The sequence below is a fragment of the Giraffa tippelskirchi genome, chromosome 11 (assembly GCF_054371585.1).
Source record: "Giraffa tippelskirchi isolate mGirTip1 chromosome 11, T2T-mGirTip1v1.2.pri, whole genome shotgun sequence".
NCBI classification, from domain to species: domain Eukaryota; kingdom Metazoa; phylum Chordata; class Mammalia; order Artiodactyla; family Giraffidae; genus Giraffa; species Giraffa tippelskirchi.
In genome coordinates, this window is record NC_137285.1 from 83,975,613 (window position 1) to 83,999,709 (window position 24,097).

Genomic DNA, 24,097 nt, shown 5'->3' on the forward strand with positions numbered 1-24,097 from the left:
ACCTTCATTATTAATATGTCAGTTTATCTTTAATAATTGGAAATATTTTATCATTGCTTTTTGTCCTTGAACATTCTTATGTCCCCACAGAATTTTTGTGTTTAAAATGGACATCTTTATGATTCCTCTGGCAGAAATTTCTGAAACAAACATGTATAAATTGAAATTTAACTTTTTTCCTGTGATCATAGGCTGTAACTCGAAAATTTATCCTTGACTACATTATGATTTATATTACTTACAGTACTTATATCAAAGTCAATTGGTCAAAGCCATATAAACATATATGCTGATACAACAGTATACTCATAAAAAATGATTCTTTTACAAATGCAATTTTAATGGGGGCTGCAGCTTATATTTGAACAATTTATTCAAGTGTGTGTTCATGAATATTATTTATTAGTAGAATATTATAGAGTTCAGCATAGATTCTCTTCCTTTTTTTAATTTCCAAAGTTTATGTGTTGAAAAATCTTTTTTACATAAGTAGACTGGCCCAAAAGAAATGTTATATCAATTTTTTCCAAAATTTTTAACACCTGTTTTATAGCTCCAAAATTATTTAGTAATCTTTAATCCTAAAATGCAATTAGGTTTCAGTAGACAACTCATTTTGTTGAACTCTGTGACTTGGAAACCACAGGTATTTTACCCAAATAGGATTGCCAGAGTCAGCAATACAGGAAGCCTAGTTACATTTAAATTTGAGACAAACAACAAATAGTTTTTTAGTATAGTTATGTGCCATGCAATATATTATTCATTGAATATATTAATCATTGATTAGCTAGAATTAAAATTTAACTGGGTGACCTATATTTTACCTGATAAAATACCTGTATTTTATCTGATGACTATACCAAGATATAAGGCATCACCAACTTGATCAACATGAGTTTGAGCAAGCTCCAGGAGTTGGTGATGGACAGGGAAGCCGGGTGTTCTGCAGTCCATGGGGTTGCAAAGAGTCGGACACAACTGAGCGACTGAACAAAACTGATACCCAGATATTAAATTCATTCATTTTTCTCAACATTAACACCAGTTACTTCTGACCGTCCAGGAATATTTTACACCCTTGATCAAAATTATACCATTTTAAAACCCAAGATGGGTGAGAGGTGGCCCTGTCTTTTCTTTAAGAAGCAAGAACCATTGCGAAAAGGTTGGTTGGAAGACACAACAGTCCTCGTGCCTCTAACAGCTCTTGTTTTCACTCACATCTGTTTTAGGAAAAACTACATGTGGAAACTGAGGATCAGGTTGTTAATTTCCTTAAAATTATTTGAGTTCCCACTTCCCCAAAACTAAATTTTTGTAAATACTTGGTAACTCTGTCCAAGGGAACACTATCCCAATTTAAAGATCATGGCCTAATAAACACTGAACTATTAGTTAATAGGATTCCCACATTCTTCACATTAGTAATGAAAGTTGGGGTCAGATCTGTCAGGGCCTAAAGGAAATGAATATGTCTCCTTTGCAAAATGCACAACTTTATTAATTTTTTAAAAGTAATTTAAAGTACTTTTTTTAAAGTAATTTAAAATAATAATTATGATCAAGGACTGTATTTATTTCACTCACCACATTATTCTAATACTAGAGGGGAACCTGCAAACAGAAGGTGCTCAATAAATCTTTGTTGCTAGACTGGAAAAAAGGAAGTCAGTCTATCCGCTTGGGCCTTCTCTAGTCTAAGAAAGTGAAGTGAAAGTATTAGTCGCTCAGTCGTGTCTGACTCTTTGCAACCCCATGGACTGTAGTTCACCAGGCTCCTCTCTCCATGGAATTCTTTAGGCAAGAATACTGGAGTGGGTTGCCATTCCCTTCTCTAGGAGATCTTCCCAACCCAGGGATTGAACCGTGGTCTCCTGCATTGCAGGCAGATTCTTCACCATCTGAGCCACCAGGGAAGCCCTTCCCTATTCTAAACCTCCACCCAAATGTTTAATAATGTAACATACCTTATATACCTTATATTTTCCTCTAACACTGACTATCCCAAATATTTTGTGTAAAAACCCCTTTTCCTCCCAATACCCAACTTCTTCACTAAATATATTTTTTTCTCCAAATATTCTTTAGGGACAGAAATAAGCAAGGAAATATTTGAGGAAGGTGACAGGGTGGCCATTACTATCTCTAGTTTGCCAGTTTTTCTTCTATTTGCAATGTGCAAACAAAGTATAAGAAGTGTGTGCAAGAGTTTTCCACCCCATTCCTGGTTTGGAACTTTTATAATTTTTAACAGTGGTGTGTTCTCAACATCCTCTTGTTAAGTAATCAACTTAATTTTTTTATTGAGGGTAATCATGATAACAAACATTCTTTCTCTGGAAGCAACTTCATATAATATTGCTGTAACAACTTCAGATCCAATATAATGCTATATCACTGTAAGTTTTTACGTTTTCAATTTTAGAAATTAAAAGCAGTTGAACATACATGTGGAGGTTTCTTTCTGGACTCTATTCTGGTCTATTAATCTGTCTATCCTCTGCCAGTAACATACTGTATTGATCACTGTATCCTTATAGTAAGTGTTGACATCAGACAGAATAAGTCCTCTAACTTTGTTCTCAAAATTGTCTTGGCTATTCTAAGCTCTTTAAATTTTCATATAATTTTTAGAATTATTTTGTGAATATCTTTTTTAAAGTTCTTGAGAATTTGATTAGCATTACATTCAATCTATAGATCAGTTTGAGAATTAGTGACATTTTATTGTTATTGAGTCTTTTAATCCATGAGCATGGTATATCCCTTCAGCTAGCCTTCTTTAATATTTTTGTTTGTTTTCAATATGAAGATATTTCTCATCTTTTGTTGTCTATTCTTAAGTATTTCATTTTTTGATGTTATTTTAAATACTATTTAAATTTAGATTTTAATTGTTAATAGTATTTTTAAATTCCATGTTTAGTTACTTCTTGTCAGTATGTAGAAATAAAACTGAATTAAGAATCAGGATCTACCTTGCTAAATTCACTTACTATAGTCATTTCTTAGATTCTTCTTTATTTTCTTCAGTAAACTATAATGTTATTTGTAGAAACAATCATCTCTTTTCCTTTCTGATTTTTATTCCTATTTTTTTCTTGCTTTATTGTACAAGTTGGGCCCTCTAGTACAATGGTGAATAGGATTGATTAGTCAACCTCCTTGCCTTATTCTTTTTTTTTTTTCCTTGCCTTATTCTTGATCTTAGAGAAAAAGTGATTTCTCATAGATATTCTTTATTAGATTGAGGAAATATCTTTCTATTCTTAGTTTACTGAGTCTTTTAAAATCATAAATAGAAGCTATATCTATAGATATGACCATATATTTTTGTCCTTTATTCTATTAATATGCAGATTTACATTAATTTATGTGTTACTTCAGTCTTGCACTTCTGAGACAAATGCCACTTGATCATGATGTAATATCCTTATTATATATACCTGGATTTAATTTCGGAGAAAGAAATGGCAACCCACTCCAGTACTCTTGCCTGGAAAAATCCTATGGACAGAGAAGCCTGGTAGGCTGCAGTCCATGGGTTCGCTAAGGGTCGGACACGACTGAGCGACTTCACTTTCACTTTTCCCTTTCATGCACTGGAGAAGGAAATGGCAACCCACTCCAGTGTTCTTGCCTGGAGAATCCCAGGGACGGGGAGCCTGGTGGGCTGCTGTCTGTGGGGTCGCACAGAGTTGGACACGACTGAAGTGACTTAGCAGGATTTAATTTCCTAGTGTCTTGTTTAGGATTTTTGAATTGAGGCTGGAAAAGAAGAGCAATAAGGGGGAAAAAATGGCAATAAGATAATTGAGATACCAAGATTATGTAGGATATAACTAGAACAAAATACTTACATTTGGTAGAGAAGAATTAATTAAAAGTCAGCAATTTACTTACTGTGTAGTTGAACGAAGGGAAACACGTGGCAATGTAGACTTAAACTACATTTGATCACATAAAGTAAATAAATATTACTTACTGGCAGAATTTTTAGAACAATAGCAGCTGTGGAAGTGGCCCCAGACTCACATCAGCCAAGCTCTGGAGTAGGTCACAGGTAAAGCATTTAGTGGCTCCCACAGCTTTGGGGTTTGGTGTATGGAGAGATAAAGCAGGTCAATTCATGTTAGAAGGCTGAAAACCACTAAGTGTCTTCCCTAGGACCCAACCAATTATTCCAGGAGCCAAACTAGCACAGTGAAAATGTTGGGGCTGACAGTCCCCCTATGGTAGCTAGGAACTAGCACTCTCAGAACTGGGAAGCTTGTTTGGTACCAATGAACTAGGCTCAGAAGACTGGCAGAGGTTTCAGGAGAGAGATGTTATGCCAAGAGCTCTAAGTATATAGGAGGACTCGAGTGTTGCCTCGTTCCCCCATTCTCAAAACTTTCCAGCCTTCCACGGCTGACTCCATGCCTGTGTAGGTTTGAGTACATTCCTAAGTCCCAGAAGCTTTAAAGGCTGAAGTGAGCAGTTCCAGATGTCTCCCTCCCTCATTCTACCATATTCTCCACTGATAAGGTATAGGAAGAGGAACATAAGAAAATGCCAGGCTTCTTAGGGCCCAGCAGATTCTCTGCTGTCTGAAGAAAGGGTGTAGGATCATAGCCTTCTCTCTGTGGCGCTGCGCCAAGCCAACGGAGGTTCTCCTCTGAGGTTCGGGTACGCTCGTCCTGGCCCCGGGCAGGCGCATTTAATGGGCCTTTTGAATTGGGGGCAATGGAAACAAGGCAGTTGAATTTGTCTTGCAACCTCTGATTTAAATCGGCACACACTTTTCTCCAAATGAAAAGCTCTTATTCCTCTAGGAAACCAGAGGCAGTGCTTGGCTTGGCAAGTCAAGGTCTTCTTGATGGGCAGCGTTGAGGTGTGTGAAGGCAGCAGACACAGTTCGCAGGAGGCTCTGTAGTGGCAGTAGTAGAACTCTGGAGCCAGATGATCTGGCTTTGAACCCCACTTTCCCCTCCAAGCTATGTGGCTACAGCAGACCTTGCTGGTACTCATCCCATATCCCCCTTACCTCCCTGTGCCCCTAAACCCCAGGTGGTGAAGAGCTGCTAACAGCTTGCCCCTGTGACCTACTTTGGCGTCTCGCCCTTGGTTGACGAGACTCTGAGACCACTACCACAGCTGCTATCATTGCCATTCCCTGCCCCCCGCACAGTGGGTCAGGCTAAGGCTCAGCTTATACCCCGGCCCAGTTCACATCAGGCTTTCTCGAAGAGTGGTAGGCACACTCTCAGGAGATTGTGTGTTCCCGAATCTTGGTGCTAGCTTCTGCTTCTAGAAAGCCTAACACAGTGGTGCCTAGAGCAAGTTACCCATTACCCTCCAGCTGTAATATTGGCATAGTAGTAGTACACACCTTTTAAGAGTGTTGCAAAGATTAGATGATTTGATATTTATGAGATACTTCAAAAAGTTTCTGACACATAGAGTCAGTTTGGTTCTTACTATGAGAGGTTGATGCCATCTGACATAAAGACATGACAGTTCTTCACATTTTCAGAATAGGTAATTAATACAGTTGTTTTGAGAATGATGTTTCTCAGCCAAATTAGTGTCGTACTTATACCATTAGTCACAGGGATGTGTTAGGTTGTATCAGTGTTTCACAGTAATTTATCACTTCAACTGGGGGGGGGAACCTCAAAATGTAATCCAAACTAAATAGAAGAAACACAGTGTTTTCATGCCCCATCCCATGATCTCTGCCCTTAGCTTGTGCTCAGTCAGTCATTTCCAACTCTTTGCAACCCCATGGACTGTAGCCCACCAGACTCCTCTGTCCATGGGATTTCCCAGGCAAAACTACTGGAGTGAGTTACCATTTCCTCCTCCAGGGGATCTTCCCTACCCAGGGACTGAACCCACATCTTCTACGTCTCCTGCATTGGCAGATGGATTCTTACCACTGCGCCACTGGGGCCCCTCTGCCAGTGGAGAAATGACTAAATAAATTATATGTCTAGACCATGAAACATTATATACCTATTTAAAATATAACAGACTACATAACAGAGGCAAACTCAACTTCTTTCTGAAGGACTGCATCTTCAAACTGGGTCTCAAAAAAATGTTGATAGAGCCCCAACAAATAAGTTTACACATAAAAGTCACAAGACGTATTAGAGTCACCAAATATCTAAGATATTTAATTAGATACCTAATCCAATCAATCCATCCTAAAAGAGATCAATCCTGGGTGTTCATTGGAAGGACTGATGTTGAAGCTGAAACTCCAATACTTTGGCTACCTCATGTGAAGAGTTGACTCATTGGAAAAGACCCTAATGCTGGGTAGGATTGGGGGCAGGAGGGGAAGGGGACGACAAAGGATGAGATGGTTGGATGGCATCACCAACTCAATGGACATGGGTTTGGGTGGACTCCGGGAGTTGGTGATGGACAGGGAGGCCTGGCATGCTGCGATTCATGGGGTCGCAAAGAGTCGGACACGACTGAGCGACTGAACTGAACTGAACTAAAGATATCTAATTTTAATTAATTCTTAAACACCTAAGATGTTTAAAGAAATAAAAGAAGGAGTTGAAAACCTGAGTAAAGAGTGAGAGATGGAATATTTCCTGCCGTATCAGTAAACAATGATGTCTCGGTCAGTGATTGCAGCCCTCCAATGTGAGCCCTGAGGGAACTCAACAAGGAGAAGAATACCTGTGATCTAGCAGCCATCAGACTGCAGCCACTCCCTACAGTGAGCCCCAAGGGAGCTCAGACTGTGAAAACACAGGAGACTGGCCCCAAGAGCTGAGCTGCATATGAAAGGAATGATTTCAGTGAGCCCAGACTCCTGCATCTTCCCATACATAGAAAATAGCTAAATTCCTTAGCTTGGGTTACCTGGCTTTCTTTAATTAACAAAAATCTTTTGGTGTTCAGACTACCAGCCCTCTGTTGCTGGCTCCTCCCTGCCCCCGCCCCCCCCCCATGCAGTTCTCTCAGGGTTACTTGAAATGTTGCCTCCTGGGCTTAAGTCCTAAAAATTTCTACCAAATAAAACATAACTCTCAACTTCTAGGTTGTGACTATTTTTTAAACTGACAGGAGTAAGAGCTTATTTTAAAAATGAAGAGGAAGATTTGTAAAAGAACAAAGTAGAACTTCTAGAAGTTGAAAAATAATCATGGAAATTAAAAACTTCATGAAATATTCAAACTGCTGATGAAGAAATATTTAGTGACCTGGATAAGCAGCTTGTGGAAACTGGTAAGTTGGAGCATAAAGAGATGAAGTGAAAAAATGAAAATGTTAGACATGGAGGGCAGGCTCTATATTTGTCTAATTCAAGATTCAGTAAGAGATAATAAAGAGATGTGCTTGCATGCCAAGTTTGATTCTTTTTGACCCTATGGCCTGTGGTCTGCACACATCTTCTGTCCATGGGATTCTCCAGGCAACAACACTAGAGTGGGTTGCTGTGCCCTCCTCCAGGGGATCTTCCGGACCCAGGGATCAAACCTGTGTCTCTTATGTCTCCTGCATTGGCAGGTGGGTTCTTTACCACTAATGCCACCTGAGAAGCCCAATAAAGAGACAGGAAAATCCAATAGACAGGTTATGGCTGAGACTTTCCAGAAAGATTGAAAGACACCTAGCCTGAGGTTCAGTAGTTTAAGATGGCCATAAGCAAGTAGAAACCACCATGGACTATTCAATAACAGACTATTTCTTATTAGATGTTGTGGTCTGGGTGCGGGTTGGAAAAGAATTTCCAGATATGAGACAGAATGAGAAGGAAATAAAGTTTATTAGAGTGGGAGATGCTGTTAGAATAGCAGGCCAGCTCAAGGGAGAACCAACCTCGAACAGGAGTCCTTAGTCCACTTTTATAGCCAGGGTACACGGAGTGGGATAGGGGTCTTGTGGGTCATTTGCTGATTGGATGAGGCATGTATACTGGGTGGGGGGAAGAGTAAGACAAATACCTTTTCCCTATGGGGTAGCAGGGGAGACAGGTTATACTGCTCAGGAGGACCTGAAATCCGTTAACAATTACAGCATGGGGGAGGAAAGGACGATAAGGCTCTGGTTTCTCCATTCCAGCATCGAAAGACCCTTCTTGGTTTTATCTGTTCTTTTCTCCTTGGATCACTACATTAGACATATTTGAAAAGTCACTTGTAGCTCAGCCGGTAAAGAATCCACCTGCAATACAGGAGACCCTGGTTCGGTTCGTGGGTTGGGAAGATCTCCTGGAGAAGGAAATGGCAACCCACTCCAGTATTCTGGCCTGGGGAATTCCATGGACTGTATGGTCCATGGCAGTAGCAAAGAGTCTGGACATGACTGAGCGACTTTCACTTTCATTTCACTTGCACAACAACCAATTAAAACTTTGATTTCTCTGTAAGTTTCTCTGTAATTATGACAATGAGAGTAAACGTTAGATTTGGAGCTGTTGTGTTGATAAAGGGAGTTTATGAAGAACATTTTGACATATTTTACTCAATTGTAGTCTTATATCTGGTACTATAGGAAAAAAAAGTATAATAAATAAGAGACTATTCCTCAGTATATTTGGCAAATATGTTGACAAAATGATTTTTAAGTGTTTAGAAGGTAATGTTCATTTATGATTAATAAAGATCAGAAGTTAGAAAATAAAGCAAGTTCTTATTATTTCATTTCACGTAGCTTCCTTTTGTTTTAGTCTGCAGATCAAATTTGGCGAAGGAAATGGCAACCCACTCCAGTATTCTTGCCTGGAGAATCCTAGGGACAGAGGAGCCTGGTGGGCTGCCATCTATGGGGTCGCACAGAGTCTGACACGACTGAAGCGACTTAGCAGCAGCAGCAGCAGCAGATCAAATTAGGAAAATGCAATTTAACCTGTGGCAAGGGCAATGTGAAGGAAAAAAAAAATCTGAGTCATGCGATGGACTTCTTCAAAATGGTCTATAGAATTTTATGCAATAATTGAATAGAACTACCTGGAATGTGAAGTCAAGTGGGCCTTAGAAAGCATCACTATGAACAAAGCTAGTGGAGGTGATGGAATTCCAGTTGAGCTATTTCAAATCCTCAAAGGTGATGCTGTGAAAGTGCTGCACTCGATATGCCAGCAAATTTGGAAAACTCAGCAATGGCCACAGGACTGGAAAAGGTCATTTTTCGTTCCAATCCCAAAGAAAGGCAATGCCAAAGAATGCTCAAACTACCGCACAATTGCACTCATCTCACATGCTAGTAAAGTAATGCTCAAAATTCTCCAAGCCAGGCTTCAGCAATATGTGAACCATGAACTTCCAGATGTTCAAGCTGGTTTTAGAAAAGGCAGAGGAACCAGAGATCAAATTGCCAACATCTGCTGGATCATCGAAAAAGCAAGAGAGTTCCAGAAAAACATCTATTTCTGCTTTATTGACTATGCCAAAGCCTTTGACTGTGTAGATCACAATAAACTGTGGAAAATTCTGAAAGAGATGGGAATACCAGACCATCTGACCTGTCTCTTGAGAAACCTGTATGCAGGTCAGGAAGCAACAGTTAGAACTGGACATGGAACAACAGACTGGTTCCAAATAGGAAAGGGAGTACGTCAAGGCTGTATATTGTCACCCTGCTTATTTAACTTCTATGCAGAGTACATCATGAGAAACGCTGGGCTGGAAGAAACACAAGCTGGAATCAAGATTGCTGGGAGAAATATCAATAACCTCAGATATGCAGATGACACCACCCTTATGGCAGAAAGTGAAGAACTAAAGAGCCTCTTGATGAAAGTGAAAGAGGAGAGTGAAAAAGTTGGCTTAAAGCTCAACGTTCAGAAAAGTAAGATCATGGCATCTGGTCCCATCACTTCATGGCAGATAGATGGGGAAACAGTGGAAACAGTGTCAGACTTTATTTTGGGGGGCTCCAAAATCACTGCTGATGGTGATTGCAGCCATGAAATTAAAAGACGCTTACTCCTTGGAAGGAAGGTTATGGCCAACCTAGATAGCATATTGAAAAGCAGAGACATTACTTTGCGAACAAAAGTCTGTCTAGTCAAGGCTATGGTTTTTCCAGTGTTCATGTATGGATGTGAGAGTTGGATGATGAATAAAGCTGAGCGCCACAGAATTGATGCTTTTGAACTATGGTGTTGGAGAAGACTCTTGAGAGTCCCTTGGACTGCAAGGAGATCCAATCAATCCATCCTAAAGGAGATCAATCCTGGGTGTTCATTGGAAGGACTGATGTTGAAGCTGAAGCTCCAATACTTTGGCCACCTCATGCATGGAGCTGACTCATTGGAAAAGACCCTGATGCTGGGTGGGATTGGGGGCAGGAGGAGAAGGGGACGACAGAGGATGAGATGGTTGGATGGCATCACCAACTCGATGGACATGGGTTTGGGTGGACTCTGGGAGTTGGTGATGGGCAGAGAGGCCTGGCGTGCTGCAATTCATGGGGTCGCAAAGAGGCGGACACAACTGAGCGACTGAACCGAACTGATATGAGCACCTCAACTTTGGGCAGTTATTCTTGTTGTTCTGATGATGCAAAAATGCTGAATGGAGCTGAGGTCAACCATTGTAACAAGTCGATATTTTCTACAACAATATAGTATAAATCACAACATTTCAAGTAGTATACCAAAGCTAATAAAACATATTAGTTATAAGGATTCCTACTCTTCAGACAGCAAACTCATGCTTTTAAATGTGACTACAATGAAAATTCTTAGAAATCTTTTCAAATAGAACTTCTTAACTTAGCTTGCTTATAAATTTCCTCTCTATAAGCTAGAGGAAGTGGCAAGATCTGGCCTTGATAACCAACATGTAAGAACTGGTTGATGAAGTTAAAAATAACATGGACCTTGAGTCAAAGGAGCAAAGTTGTCAGGTGATTTTTGTTGTGCCTGTTGTAGGTTACATTCTCTGGCCAAGTAGACCTTGCATTGGAGACAGTGTGCAGGTGGAATATGGCGCAGTGATTTCAAAGACTGTGCCCATAAAGGAATGAATGAAGCAGTGCTGAGCAGAGGTATAAACTGACTCATAACGCAGTTGCAACAGGGTTTATGGCAGGTCTTACAGGAAATTCTGAAACTTGGATGGTTCTTCCAAAATGTCTCTAACTGAAGAGGCCAGAACTGGACTCCCGCATTAACCAGTCATTAGGTGCGGAGAGCTGCTTGGGAAACCATTGGAGAGGCAGCTTCTTTCAGACTTGTAGAGACGTTACAGAGAGTTTCAGCTGAGCACCATCAGGTAATACTCCCAACCATCAGGGTAACGAATGACTCAGAGCTAAGGGAGATCTGGACAGCACAACACATTCATTACAAGGGCCAAGAAAGAGAATGCTGTAGTTGTACATTTACCTCCACCTTTAGGAATGTACATTTCAGAAAGATTAAAGGATCAGGGGAAAACTGAAACAACAGGAGATTTGTGGCTAGCAGAAATATTTGTTCATTCAACAAGTACTATACTTAAAATGGGCTTACTCTTCGTTGATTATGCAAGCTACTGCAGAAACAATGATGAATAATAGATAGTCCCAGCTAGTGGTGGACTGAAGCTGGCTGAACCTGCTGGCCAGAGCCAATTTATCAGTACTTCTTCCAGACTCTCAGTGATGTCCAGTTGGTAGCTTGAAATGGGCTTTGATGGAAACATTTATACTATGGAAACTAGATAATGGTAGAAAGCAGGGATTTTTTTTTTTACCCCAAGAACCAATTGTTAATAATGTATCAGCGCAATACCGCACCTCACTTTTGAGATGACAATCCAACAGAACTGCAAATGAATAAAATTGTCTACTCCGCCTCTGGTCCTTTGAAGTAGCAGCACACTCCCTTGTATGTATGAAAAGGTGAGTTCTTGACACTTCAACATCGATCATGACAAGATCCTTAGACTCATGCTGTCCAATGAAAATATAATCTTAGCCATATATATAATTTAAAATGTCCTAGTAGCCATATTTTTTACAGAGAAAAGCATACTTAAACATTTTCAAGTAACTAAATTGAATACGGAAAGTCCTTTTCTTTCAGTATTCACATGTACATTGACAAAACTCGTTCCTCTTTTCCAAGAAGAACTGATTTGACTTTTAAGCAAAAGCTTATCAAGTAGCCATTACACTTTGCAGTCCAGTCTCAGAGGGTGCGGGGCCAGTACCAAGCAAGGAATAGCGTTCTCTTCAGTCTCAGACGCTAAAATATGGACAGATCCTTCCTCTTTGATTGGATACACAGTGGTTTCAGCAGAGTGCTACATTTTTTAGGGTTATAAAAGAAAACTGGCAATTTGGTATTTTTTGGATTGGACAACATGAGAAAAACAACATTACTGTATATGCTAAAAGATGACAGACATGGACACATGTCCCCAGTGTTACATCCCCCTTAGAAGAACTAACCACTGCTGGCATGACCTTTGCAACTTTTAATGTGGTGAGTATGTTCAAGCTCAAAGAATATGGAAAAACTACCTTCCTGCCATCAACGGCGTTACATTTCTGGTGGGCTGTGCAGATCATGAAAGGCTGTTAGAATCAAAAGAAGAACTCGATTTGCTAATGACAGTCGAAACCGCTTCTAATGTGACTATACCGAATCTTGGGAATGAGATCAACAGACTTGAAGCCATCGATGAAGAGAGGTTATGAGAGATGTTTGGTTTATATGGTCAGACAACAGGAAAGAGCTGAACGCTGACCTGTAAGTTTTCAAGTACAGTGCGCTCAAAAGACATGGTTACTGAGAAGGTGTTGGCTGCACGCACAGGTTCTTAACACCAGCCTGAATGCTGCCAGGTCTCACTATTCAGTCCTACTCGGAGATCTGATCAGGCAACATGTATAACTTGAACTCAGTAGAATTTTGTTGGTTATAAGAAGGTTATTTAGATTATTACTGTTACATCAACTTAATTTGTGTGTGAATTGAAAACTGATTATCACAACGTTAGCTTTATCATTCCATAAAAATAATTAGTTTTTACAGCTTATAATCTGATATTATCCTAGCAATATTCACAGTATAAAGAGCAACTTTCCAGCAGTACATTTGAAACACTAATTAACAACATGAAACTACAAATATAGCCATATTGAAAAGTGAATCATGTTAAATTTTTGTCTACTTTTTTTTGGAACTAGGTTTTAAATTTAAGATTATATGTCTGCCTAGCTTTAGTGTAGAATTAATAATTAGCTGATTGATGGTTATAGGGTATCTTAGAGTTTTCGATACTTTTTCTTATGCAAGCATCATGCAATAAAACAAACTGTAAGGTTCAGCATCCTTAAAAGCATATCAATTTCAAAATGATGTCAAAGTTTAGTAAATTCACTAAGAAGACAATTAATGTTTACTTCAAATTCAATGGAGAATTGCATAAATTGAAAGCAACCCTGTTGGTCAAACTGTACAAATCTCCAGTTATAAAATGAACAAGCTCTGAGGATCTGATGTGTGGTGACTATCATCAATAATACTGTATTGTACACTTGAAAGTTGCTAACAGACTGGATCTTCAATGTTCTCAACAACAAACCCTCAAAAAAACATTATTTATGTCAAGTGATAGATGTGTTAACTAACCTTATTGTGGTAATCACAGTGTACACATTAAACTCACACAATGTTATATGTTAATTATATCTCAACAAAGTTGGAGGGGAAAGAAGGAAACTCTAAATTTAATATTAGCAACAAAGTGTTTTCAACTTTTGAATTTCTATCAGCCAATTTACATCACACTTTCAGTTGTAATTAAAATACTCTGCATATGAATTCATATTAGAAAAATGTATAAAATCATTATTGACTAGTATTATGAAAAATTTCAATATCAACATTAATTCTCATATCTACAGATCTAGGTTACAAATAAGCTGTTCTGTTCCTTGGAGCTTCAAGTTCTGCTTGTTCATATGCAGTATGACATGACTGAGAAAACATAAATCAATAACTGCCACGTTTTCTCTTCCACTACTGAAAATTTGGCAAACATTCTTTTGTTTCAAGAAAATCTTGAATCGGAGTTAACAACATAGTTGCTGTTCAGTCGCTAAGTGGTGTCCGACTCTTTGCAACCCCATAGACTGCAGCACAACAGGCTTCTATGTCCTTCACTGTCTCCCTGAGTTTGCTCAAACTCGTGTCCATTGAGTCAGTGATGTCATCCAACCATCTCATCCTCTATCACCCCCTTCTCCTCTTGCCCTCAATCTTTCCCAGCATCAGTGTCTTTTCCAATGAGTCTGCTCTTCATATTAGGTGGCAAAGGATTGGAGCTTCAGCATCGGTCTTTCCAATGAATATTCAGGTTTGATTTCCTTAAGGATTGACTGGTTTGATCTCCTTGCAGTCCAAAGGGACTCTCATCAGTCTATTCTTTTAAAATTCTTATAAATCCAGATTTTTTATGTAACAGCTGAAGTACCTGTATCATATAGAAACCAATTTTTTTTTCATACTTAGTTGAAATTCTTTGACAGTCATAAAACGTTCAAATATATCTATGCCATGAGTTTGACTTTTTAGACTATGAGTTGACGGCACTTCTTCGTGAGTTTGGAAGTCCTCTGAGACTAAACATAACCAAAGTATTAATTAGGTATGACTCATCCTAAGCACTTGAAATGTATTAAAGAAAGTCTTTGCAGTCTTTCCAATTCTGAATCAATTGAGCTTTGATATTCTTGAAAAGGGCTTGTATCTTATGGATGATTGTTCAGTGACTTTATTGAAGATATCTGTATTTTGTAAAATGCGATTTTTTTACTCCTTTCCTAGCAATTTTATAGTATTTCCATAACTGAAATGGATTTCTTTTACCATGTTGCCATCTAAAAAATTATTTTCTTTCTTTGTGCAAGAGTCTAAGTCATTTAACAGCTAGCTAAAGTTATGAGCTCACATTAAATATAATTTTTAAAACTTTCGTTGGATATTCATTTCTGATTTCTGATAACTAATTCAGTCTATTCTTTTCAAAATTTTTTGACTGTTAGGGGAAACTTATCAAATGCACCGTGTGTTGTCTGCTAATGTCTGTAATATTGTCTGCTTCGTCATCTTAAAGAAAACTTATACATCAAGCAAACAGCTTTTTCATGTTGCTTAACCCCAAAATCTGCAATTGCTGTGCTTTGTGAAATTTGGGACACATCTTCTCTCAATTTTTTTTTTCCTTTATTGCTTTATGGACTGACTTCTCCATCTCCATTTGATTCTACATCACTAGTATGCCCTAATCTTAAACTTAAAATTTTGTTCATACTTAACTTTTGAATAAGAACAAAAGCATAATTGCTTTAATTAAAATTATAAGTATTTCCATTTGATGTCTATTTTCATAAGTATCACTGTAACTTGTGTTTTCTGCATAAACATCCAATAATCTTGTTGCAATGTGACATCGTTGTGTAGGAAAAATCACTTAAATAATTTTGTTTGTACCAAGTAGATTGCTGATGTGTATACACAGGCCCATAAGGCACACTCTAGCATCACAAAAACATCTTACATGATTTGTTAAAGTGAAACATAGTCCTCTCAGAACAATGGGGCTATACTTAATGAAAACATTTTTACTTTGGTTCAGTTTTTAAATTCTAAAATAAATCAGTTTAAATTAAACTGAAATTAACCATCCAGTTCCTCAGTGGTGCTAGCCACATTTCAAGTGCTCAGCAGCCCATGTAGTTAGTGTCCACTAAATCTGACCCTACAACTTGACACCATACTTGCTTGGTCCTGTCCTGTTTTTTTTTTTTTTTGGCAGAGCCCCACAGCTTACAGAATCTTACTTCCCCTACTAGGAATTGAACTCAGGCCCACAGCAGTGAAAATGCCAGATCCTGACCACTGGACTGCCAGGGAATTCCAGACCTGACTTGCTTCTGAACCCCAGCTGTGACCCTCTATTTGCTCTGCGTTAGACTCTGTCTCTCCTGATGGACGTTAATTAGCTTGCCCACATCTCACGGCCCCTCACTGCACTCATCTAAATCGGACAATCAAGCTTACACTTCAGCTTTTTAGTCTCATTCTCTGGCAGCAGCTACTCGGTGACTATTTCTCCCAATCTGAATCCCGTGGAGTGGGGTGGGAATAGGATGATCTAAACATTAGTAAGAAGAAAACAGAGGTCAAGATAATGAGGAGGCTATAGAAAGCAAGTAGCCACTCTGAATAATGCTTGTTTCTTGTTTCAGACACATGACCTTAAAAAACTTGCAGAACATATTACTTAACCATTGATATAATTATTTTTGAAAATCACAAAATAGTGGAAGAACTGGAAATGAGCTAAGATTTCTAATTTTCAGAAAAGGGAAGGAAGGGACTTCTGCAGACAGTCGGCAGAGTAAATAAATGTAACAGCCATCTTCAGCAAAATTCTATTATAAATTAGTCAAAGTGGTGTGTAAGCTTTAAGAAAATGAAGAAGTGCTCACCATGAGAGAGTCTGCAATCACAAGGAAAGATCTGGGCCTGACACGCCCACTTCCTGTTTTGATAAGCTCTGACTGGTAGCAGATGTCTGAGTCTATATCTTTGTGGCAAATGAACAGCATCTGGCTGGATGAGGGTATATGTGGTGTTGATTTGTATCTGACGTTCAATCCAACTTGATGTTTGTCAAACAGACTTCTTTCCCTCCCTGCAGATTTTGATGATATCTTGGAGTCTGATCTCAAACTTTTCCTTTGCAACATTACAATGAATATAGTGAAGAAGAGATTGGATGAAAATACTGCCTATCATTTTTATAAGCAGCAGAAATCTACGATTGATACCTGTAAGATCAAAATAGTCTTAAACCTTCAGCTCTCAGCAGGTGAGATGGTGATGGAACTCCAGTTGAGCTATTTCAAATCCTAAAAGATGATGCTGTGAAAGTGCTGCACTCAATATGGGAGCAAATTTAGAAAACTCAGCAATGGCCACAGGACTGGAAAAGGTCAGTTTTCGTTCCAATCCCAAAGAAAGGCAATGCCAAAGAATGCTCAAACTACCGCACAATTGTATTCATCTCACACGCTAGTAAAGTAATGCTCAAAATTCTCCAAGCCAGGCTTCAGCAATACGTGAACCATGAACTTCCAGATGTTCAAGCTGGTTTTAGAAAAGGCAGAGGAACCAGAGATCAAATTACCAACATCTGCTGGATCATCAAAAAAGCCAGAGAATTCCAGAAAAACATCTATTTCTGCTTTATTGACTATGCCAAAGCCTTTGACTGTGTGGATCACAATAAACTGTGGAAAATTCTGAAAGAGATGGGAATACCAGACCACCTGACCTGCCTCTTGAGAAACCTGTATGCAGGTCAGGAAGCAACAGTTAGACCTGGACATGGAACAACAGACTGGTTCCAAATAGGAAAAGGAAGATGTCAAGGCTGTATATTGTCACCCTGCTTATTTAACTTCTATGCAGAGTACATCATGAGAAACGCTGGGCTGGAGGAAGCACAAGCTGGAATCAAGATTGCCAGGAGAAATATCAATAACCTCAGATATGCAGATGACACTACCCTTATGGCAGAAAGTGAAGAAGAACTAAAGAGCCTCTTGATGAAAGTGAAAGAGAAGAGTGAAAAAGTTGGCTTAAAGCACAACATTCAGAAAAGTAAGATCATGGCATCTGGTCCCATCACTTCATGGGAAATAGATGGGGAAACAGTGGAAACAGTGGCTGACTTTATTTTTCTGGGCTCCAAAATCATTGCAGATGGTGACTGCAGCCATGAAATTAAAAGATGCTTCCTCTTTGGAAGGAAAGTTATGACCAAACTAGACAGCATATTAAAAAGCAGAGACATTACTTGGTCCACAAAGGTCCGTCTAGTCAAGGCTATGGTTTTTCCAGTGGTCATGTATGGATGTGAGAGTTGGACTATAAAGAAAGCTGAGCACAGAAGAACTGATGCTTTTGAACTGTGGTGTTGGAGAAGACTCTTGAGAGTCTCTTGGACTGCAAGGAGATCCAACAAGTCCATCCTAAAGGAGATCAGTCCTGGGTGTTCATTGGAAGGGCTGATGTTGAAGCTGAAACTCCAATACTTTGGCCACCTGATGTGAAGAGCTGACTCATTGGAAAAGACCCTGTTGCTGGGAAAGATTGAGGGCAGGAGGAGAAGGGGACGACAGAGGATGAGATGGCTGGATGGCATCACCGACTCGATGGACATGGGTTTGGGTGGGCTCAGGGAGTTGGTGATATACAGGGAGGCCTGGCGTGCTGCGGTTCATGGGGTTGCAAAGAGTAGGACACGACTGAGTGACTGAACTGAACTGAACTGACCCACTTGGGGCATAAAGTAGCTCAAGAATAGAATTGCAGAGCTGTGGTTTGTAGTGTAGCCTGTGTTAACCTGATCATCCCAAACGTAGGATGAAATATGAGGTCTGTATAGTTTCTGGGAAGTGGGATGCAATAAGGGCAGCCTCCAGTTGGTGTAGTTGCTGAAATTCTGGACCCATGCAAATCCCTTCCCCTGGGCAGCTTCTGGGTGGCTTCCCTGCTCCCAGGGGCCAATAAAGATCCCGTCAGTAGCTGGCACGGCTCTGGCACTGCTGCCTTGTGGCTTCTGACCCTGCCAGGGGTCCTGGCTGCTGCTATTGCTGCCACTTCTGCTGGGCACTGTCCCGCAGCTCGTCTGATAGACCAATGCTTGGCACATAGGACACACTTAATACGTATTTGGTAGATGAATGGATGAACTAAAATTTCAGCTTAATACAAAGAACTTAGTAACCACAAGTGTTTTCCTAAATGGGAAGGACTTCCTCCCAAAAGCGCTGAGTTCCCCATGACTTGAGCGATATCTGCAGGTCTGGAATGTTGGGCAACACATTCAGCTCCTAATCGGAAACAGGGAGGAAACCCCAAGAGAGGCTATATTTGCATGTAATGTGACCACTACAGGGTTTCAGCTATAACTGTAGTTGGATTTTTCGTAAGTGCAACTGGTTTCTCTCTCCATTCCCCGATTCTCTTTCCATTTGTGAATTTCTCTCCCTCTCTAGCTCTCACTTTCAGGCACTCGAGCTCTGTCCCTCTCTTCCTCTCTCTCTCCCTCTCTCTCCCTCTCTCTCTCTCTCTCTCACACACACACACACACACACACACCATCACACACTTTTATGTAATCTGGATGCTGCTACCTGCTCCCTTGTCCCTTGAGATCTAGATTGCCTTGAGCCCAAGTTTCATGGCCCAGGGTTATTCAAGGTTTCTATGAGTTTCTGGAAATTCATGTGCTCTCATACCCCCCATGCCCCAAATCCTGCATCTACACATGCCCTCTCTGTCCAACCAGCACCCACATAGAGGTGAAGCCTATCCTTTTCATCATTCTCCAGAAAGTACGTGGACTTTATAGTGTCACTGGGGTCCACTCCGTCACCGACTGCCCAGAACAGCTTTCGTGAGGTCCCGTGAGGCACGTTCCACCAGTGCTCCAACCAGCCTCTTTCTCCTACCTCTTCCCTCCACTTCCCTCATTTCTCTTCACATCCCTCACTCTTCCCTTCACTCTCTTTCCCTCTTCTCTTCTCCTGCCCTTAACTTCTCCCCTCTCCCATCTTTCCTCTACACTGAAGAGCACCAAATTCCTTTGTTCTGTCAAGTACTGATCCAGTGGACACCCACCATTTACCCAGGCTTCCAATGGACACTCACCATTTACCCAAACATTAACCTAAGTGTCTTTGTTCCAAACAAAAACAATCCCTTATGTAACAAGAGCTGTGGTGCAAACTGTCAATATGATTTTTTAATTGCCTTTTGTTACTCACCTGCAGCAAATTTTGAGCTCTTATTATTTGCCAGACTTAACAATGTTTAATTTTTACACTTTATCCTGAATTGACACCAAGAAATGTAGTGTCAGACTTAATCCATAAATGCTAAGTGAATTCTTGTTTAGAATAGTCTGAAAATTAGGCATTAAAAAGATCTGACCATTAAACTTTCTGGGTAAAGGGGAACTGACTTACTATATGTAGCATGAAAGTGCTAGTCATTCAGTCAAGTCCGACTCTTTGCAACCCTATAGACTGTAGCCCATCAGGCTCCTCTGTCCATGGCATTCTCCAGGCAAGAATACTAAAGCGGGTTGCCATTTCCTTCTCCAGGGGATCTTCCCAACACAGGGACTGAACCCGGATCTACTGCATTGCAAGCACATTCTTTACCATCTGAGATTAAATCCAGTTCCCTCCTCCCCTATGTGAATCATCTTTTAAAAAATTTATTATCTTTTCTGATTATAAGACTAATATATATGTACTCATGAAATTACAAAATATGGACAGTTAGGATAATGATCATGATAGCGAACACATTCTGAGTACTTACTGTGTGTGCAGCACTCTTCTAGGTGCTTTATATGTGTTACTATGAAGTATCATTGCCTCTATTTGTTACTGATGAAGCTGAGAGATGCAGAGCAGTTACATTTGTTTCTCAGGATCACACCACCAAAATATAATAGCAAATAATCATGTCATCCAGATGCAATCATCATTTTTGAGAATATTTTCCATGCTTTTCTATCATTAAATCCTTTAAATGATATTTTGAATCACTATTTTGTAACATGCATTTTACATGTAACTTTATTACAGACATGTAACTTTATTGCATGGTAGATTCCCATGACAATAAACAAACATTTATACCATTTTTATGATTACACAGTGAAGTACCATAATATAGCCATTATACAGTATTTTAAACAATGTGAGGTGAGTATCTTATTCATTCATTTTCTGTTCACTCGGTCTGATATTTTACCTTGATACAAAAGTCAAGAAGCATTGTCACTGAGTCATCTCAACATATCAAGAGTACCTCTCAGTTGACTTTATTTAAAAGACTAAGAGATAGTTTTTTTACTTTTTTAATGTATTTCTTCTTTGTATTCCTTTTCTAGATTGAACACTAATAACATTTACAACTGTTTTCCCAGTTGAGCAAACCTGGGAAAACCAAACCTTTACATTCTGTCTTTTCCAGTCAAACTATTAGTTAATTCTTCAAAAGTAAGCACAATGCCTTTTACCTTGGGCTCCCCCGGCTTCTTTACGCTTGTCACACGTGAAACAGTCAACTATGAACTTCTGTTTGGTGCTGATTTTAGCACCTTCTAGTGGTAACAAGGCAAAACCTAGGGAAGATAGTTTGGGTTGCTACTTTTTTAATGCAAAAAACCCCCATAAACATCAATCTGTAGCTTCGTGGTATTTTTACTTTTCTTCTCTTCAGATAGCTGCAGAGACTGTGAAACTCCAAAAAAAGAAACTAAAATAGTGTGAAGTCAATTTGGGACATAAATTTCATCATAAATATGAAATCATGTATTGTAGGTTAGTTACCAAAGGTCAAGATGTTTCAGGAAATTTTAGGCGTTTTTTTTTTTTTTCTAGGTGGCAACTTTTCACAATGTCTCAGATTTTTGAACAGCTACTTTGCACTGTAATTGTCTTTGTGGTTAATTACTTTTTACATCGCCTCCAGCTTGGCATTATACTGACTTATTTTTGAACAGAAATGCTGATGAGACGGTATTGTGCTTAATAACATCCATCTGGCAACAAGAATAGAAGATGTGGCATTGCACATTTAGGAAGAAAAAAAGGCAATCTGGCCTTACTAAGACTGGAGAGCACTGAAGAATCCGCCCGCTCTTTCTCCCAACAGCATTTCCTGCACTGGACAGCACCCGCATCTGTCCTTGCGTTAGGGTGGACAGTTTAAATGCCACGATGAAGATTTTCTTTTTGACGTGGTTCAGAACCCTGGACATAATTAAGCTGACATTTCCCTTGTATGGGAAATCTTCCTAATTTTTTCTTAGTAGCTTGTGACTTTGAAAACGTCAGGAGAGAGGGCTTTATTGTTCTGAGAACTGGATCTGAGACTACAGCAGGACCGTGGGCACCGGTGGATTCGAGGATCAGGTAAATTTTAACTACCTCTGCCTGCGTCCTTGCTGTTTCCATCACATTCCTCCCCACCGGAAGCTCGGGCAACCTCTCTCCCTCTTCTTGATGCCACAGGAAGGCAGGGACACGAGCGGCTCACCTATGGTTGGCTCAAAACCTCCTCTTCACAGCAGAGAACACGGCCGCTGCACGGTGCAATCCGCCCCTTCCTCCCTGGTAGGAGGCTGTGATGGAAAGGACAGTCAGAAGGCACTCGCTGTTATCACCGGTATTGTGTACATTTCTCTGTGTCATCAGTGGTGACAAAGGGCTCTCCTTTATTTTAGGGACTGGTGACACTGCCATGAAAAGACAGATACAATCCTGACCTCGGTGAGCTTACATTGTAGTTGCTGCTGCTGCTGCTGCTGCTAAGTCGCTCAGTCGTGTCCGACTCTGTGCGACCCCATAGACGGCAGCCCAACAGGCTCCGCCGTCCCCGGTATTCTCCAGGCAAGAACACCGGAGTGGGTTGCCATTTCCTTCTCCACACTGTAGTTGGGAGATGCACAAATAAACAAGTGTGCTCAGAAAGAGAAGAAACAGGAGGGGAGGGAGATAGCAGTGATTCCAGAGAACTAGTCGGAGAAGCCCCTCTGAGGGTGTCTGATGTTTGAGCTGAGACTTGAAACGACAGGGCGAGCCGCGTTAGGAGGGACGGGCGGGCCAAGGGACGCAGGCGCAGGGGCCCGGGCGGCTCCTGCGTTGCCGCCGCCTCCTCGCTGCTTGCTCTGTCCTCTGCCTGGAACTTTCTCTTCCTTCTGCACCTCCAAGGTCACGTCCGTCCTTCCAATCCCCAGCGTCACATTCTTAAAAATGTTCTCAGGAAACTCCTACAGCTACTGCTTCTCACTCTGTGTCCCCACAAAATATTGTTTATACCTATGTTACAGAGGAGGGGAAAGGAAGAAGTAGTTTTTGACTACCTACTGTGGGCCAGGAACTGTACTAAATTATATAATATATATATATATAACTGTACTAAAGCATATACACACATACATAACTATACTTAAGTATATATATAGATACTTTATATATACTGGGCTTCCCTTGTAGTTCAGTCCATAAAGAATCTGCCTGCAATGCAGGAGACCCAGGTTCGATCCCTGGGTTGAGAAGATCCCCTGGAGAAGGAAATGGCAACCCACTCCAATATCCTTGCCTGGAAAATCTCATGGACAGAGGAGCCTGGTGGGCTGTAATCCATGGGGTTGCAAAGAGTCAGGCAGAACTGGGTGACTAACACTTATTTACTTACATATATATATCAGTTCAGTTCAGTTCAGTTCAGTCCAGTCCAGTCGCTCAGTTGCTCAGTCCGACTCTTTGCGACCCCATGAACTGCAGCACGCCAGGCCTCCCTGTCCATCACCAGCTCCCAGAGTTTACCCAAACCCATGTCCATCGAGTCGGTGATGCCATCCAGCCATCTCATCCTCTGTCGTCCCTTTCTCCTTCTGCCCTCAATCCCTCCCAGCATTAGGGTCTTTTCCAATGAGTCAACTCTTCGCATGAGGTGGTCAAAGTATTGGAGTTTCAGCTTCAACATCAGTCCTTCCAATGAACACCCAGGACTGATCTCCTTTAGGATGGACTGGTTGAATCTCCTTGCAGTCCAAGGGACTCTCAAGAGTCTTCTCCAGCACCACAGTTCAAAAGCATCAATTCTTCGGCACTCAGCTTTCTAATACACTGAACCATTTTATATATATACATTAAATGGTTCAGTGTATTATCTCTATTTGGGCCCATGAATTTAATGTACCTGCATAGGGCTTGACTGTGCCCCATTTTGTTGGCTTGAAAAATTAGGGAGTTGGAACAGAACAGATAATATCTAAGATTAGTTACCAAGAGAAATTCATGTGTGCTTCTCCAGCCCCTAGCATTTTGAGGGCTGGTGGGGGACGAAGTTTCAGCCAGGAGAGGGCAGGACCATGGAGGTCTGGACACGTGTGATTGATGTGATCAGGGCACACCCGTCAGTAGGGACTGTTTCAGCGCTGTGGAGATGCGCAGCTCAGACCCAAGAAAAGACTGCCACCCAGTGGCAACTCTCTTGAACTTACCAACCACCCATCCAATATTTTCAGGTGTCTGCTAGTGACGGTGA

The 24,097-nt window shown here is 40.5% G+C and overlaps 1 pseudogene; it reads left to right on the forward strand.

Annotated features, from left to right (window-relative positions):
* Window positions 1-12,194: 12,194 nt before the first annotated feature.
* LOC145526365 (small COPII coat GTPase SAR1B pseudogene) lies at window positions 12,195-12,684 on the forward strand (annotated as a pseudogene).
* The last annotated feature ends 11,413 nt before the right edge of the window (window positions 12,685-24,097 follow it).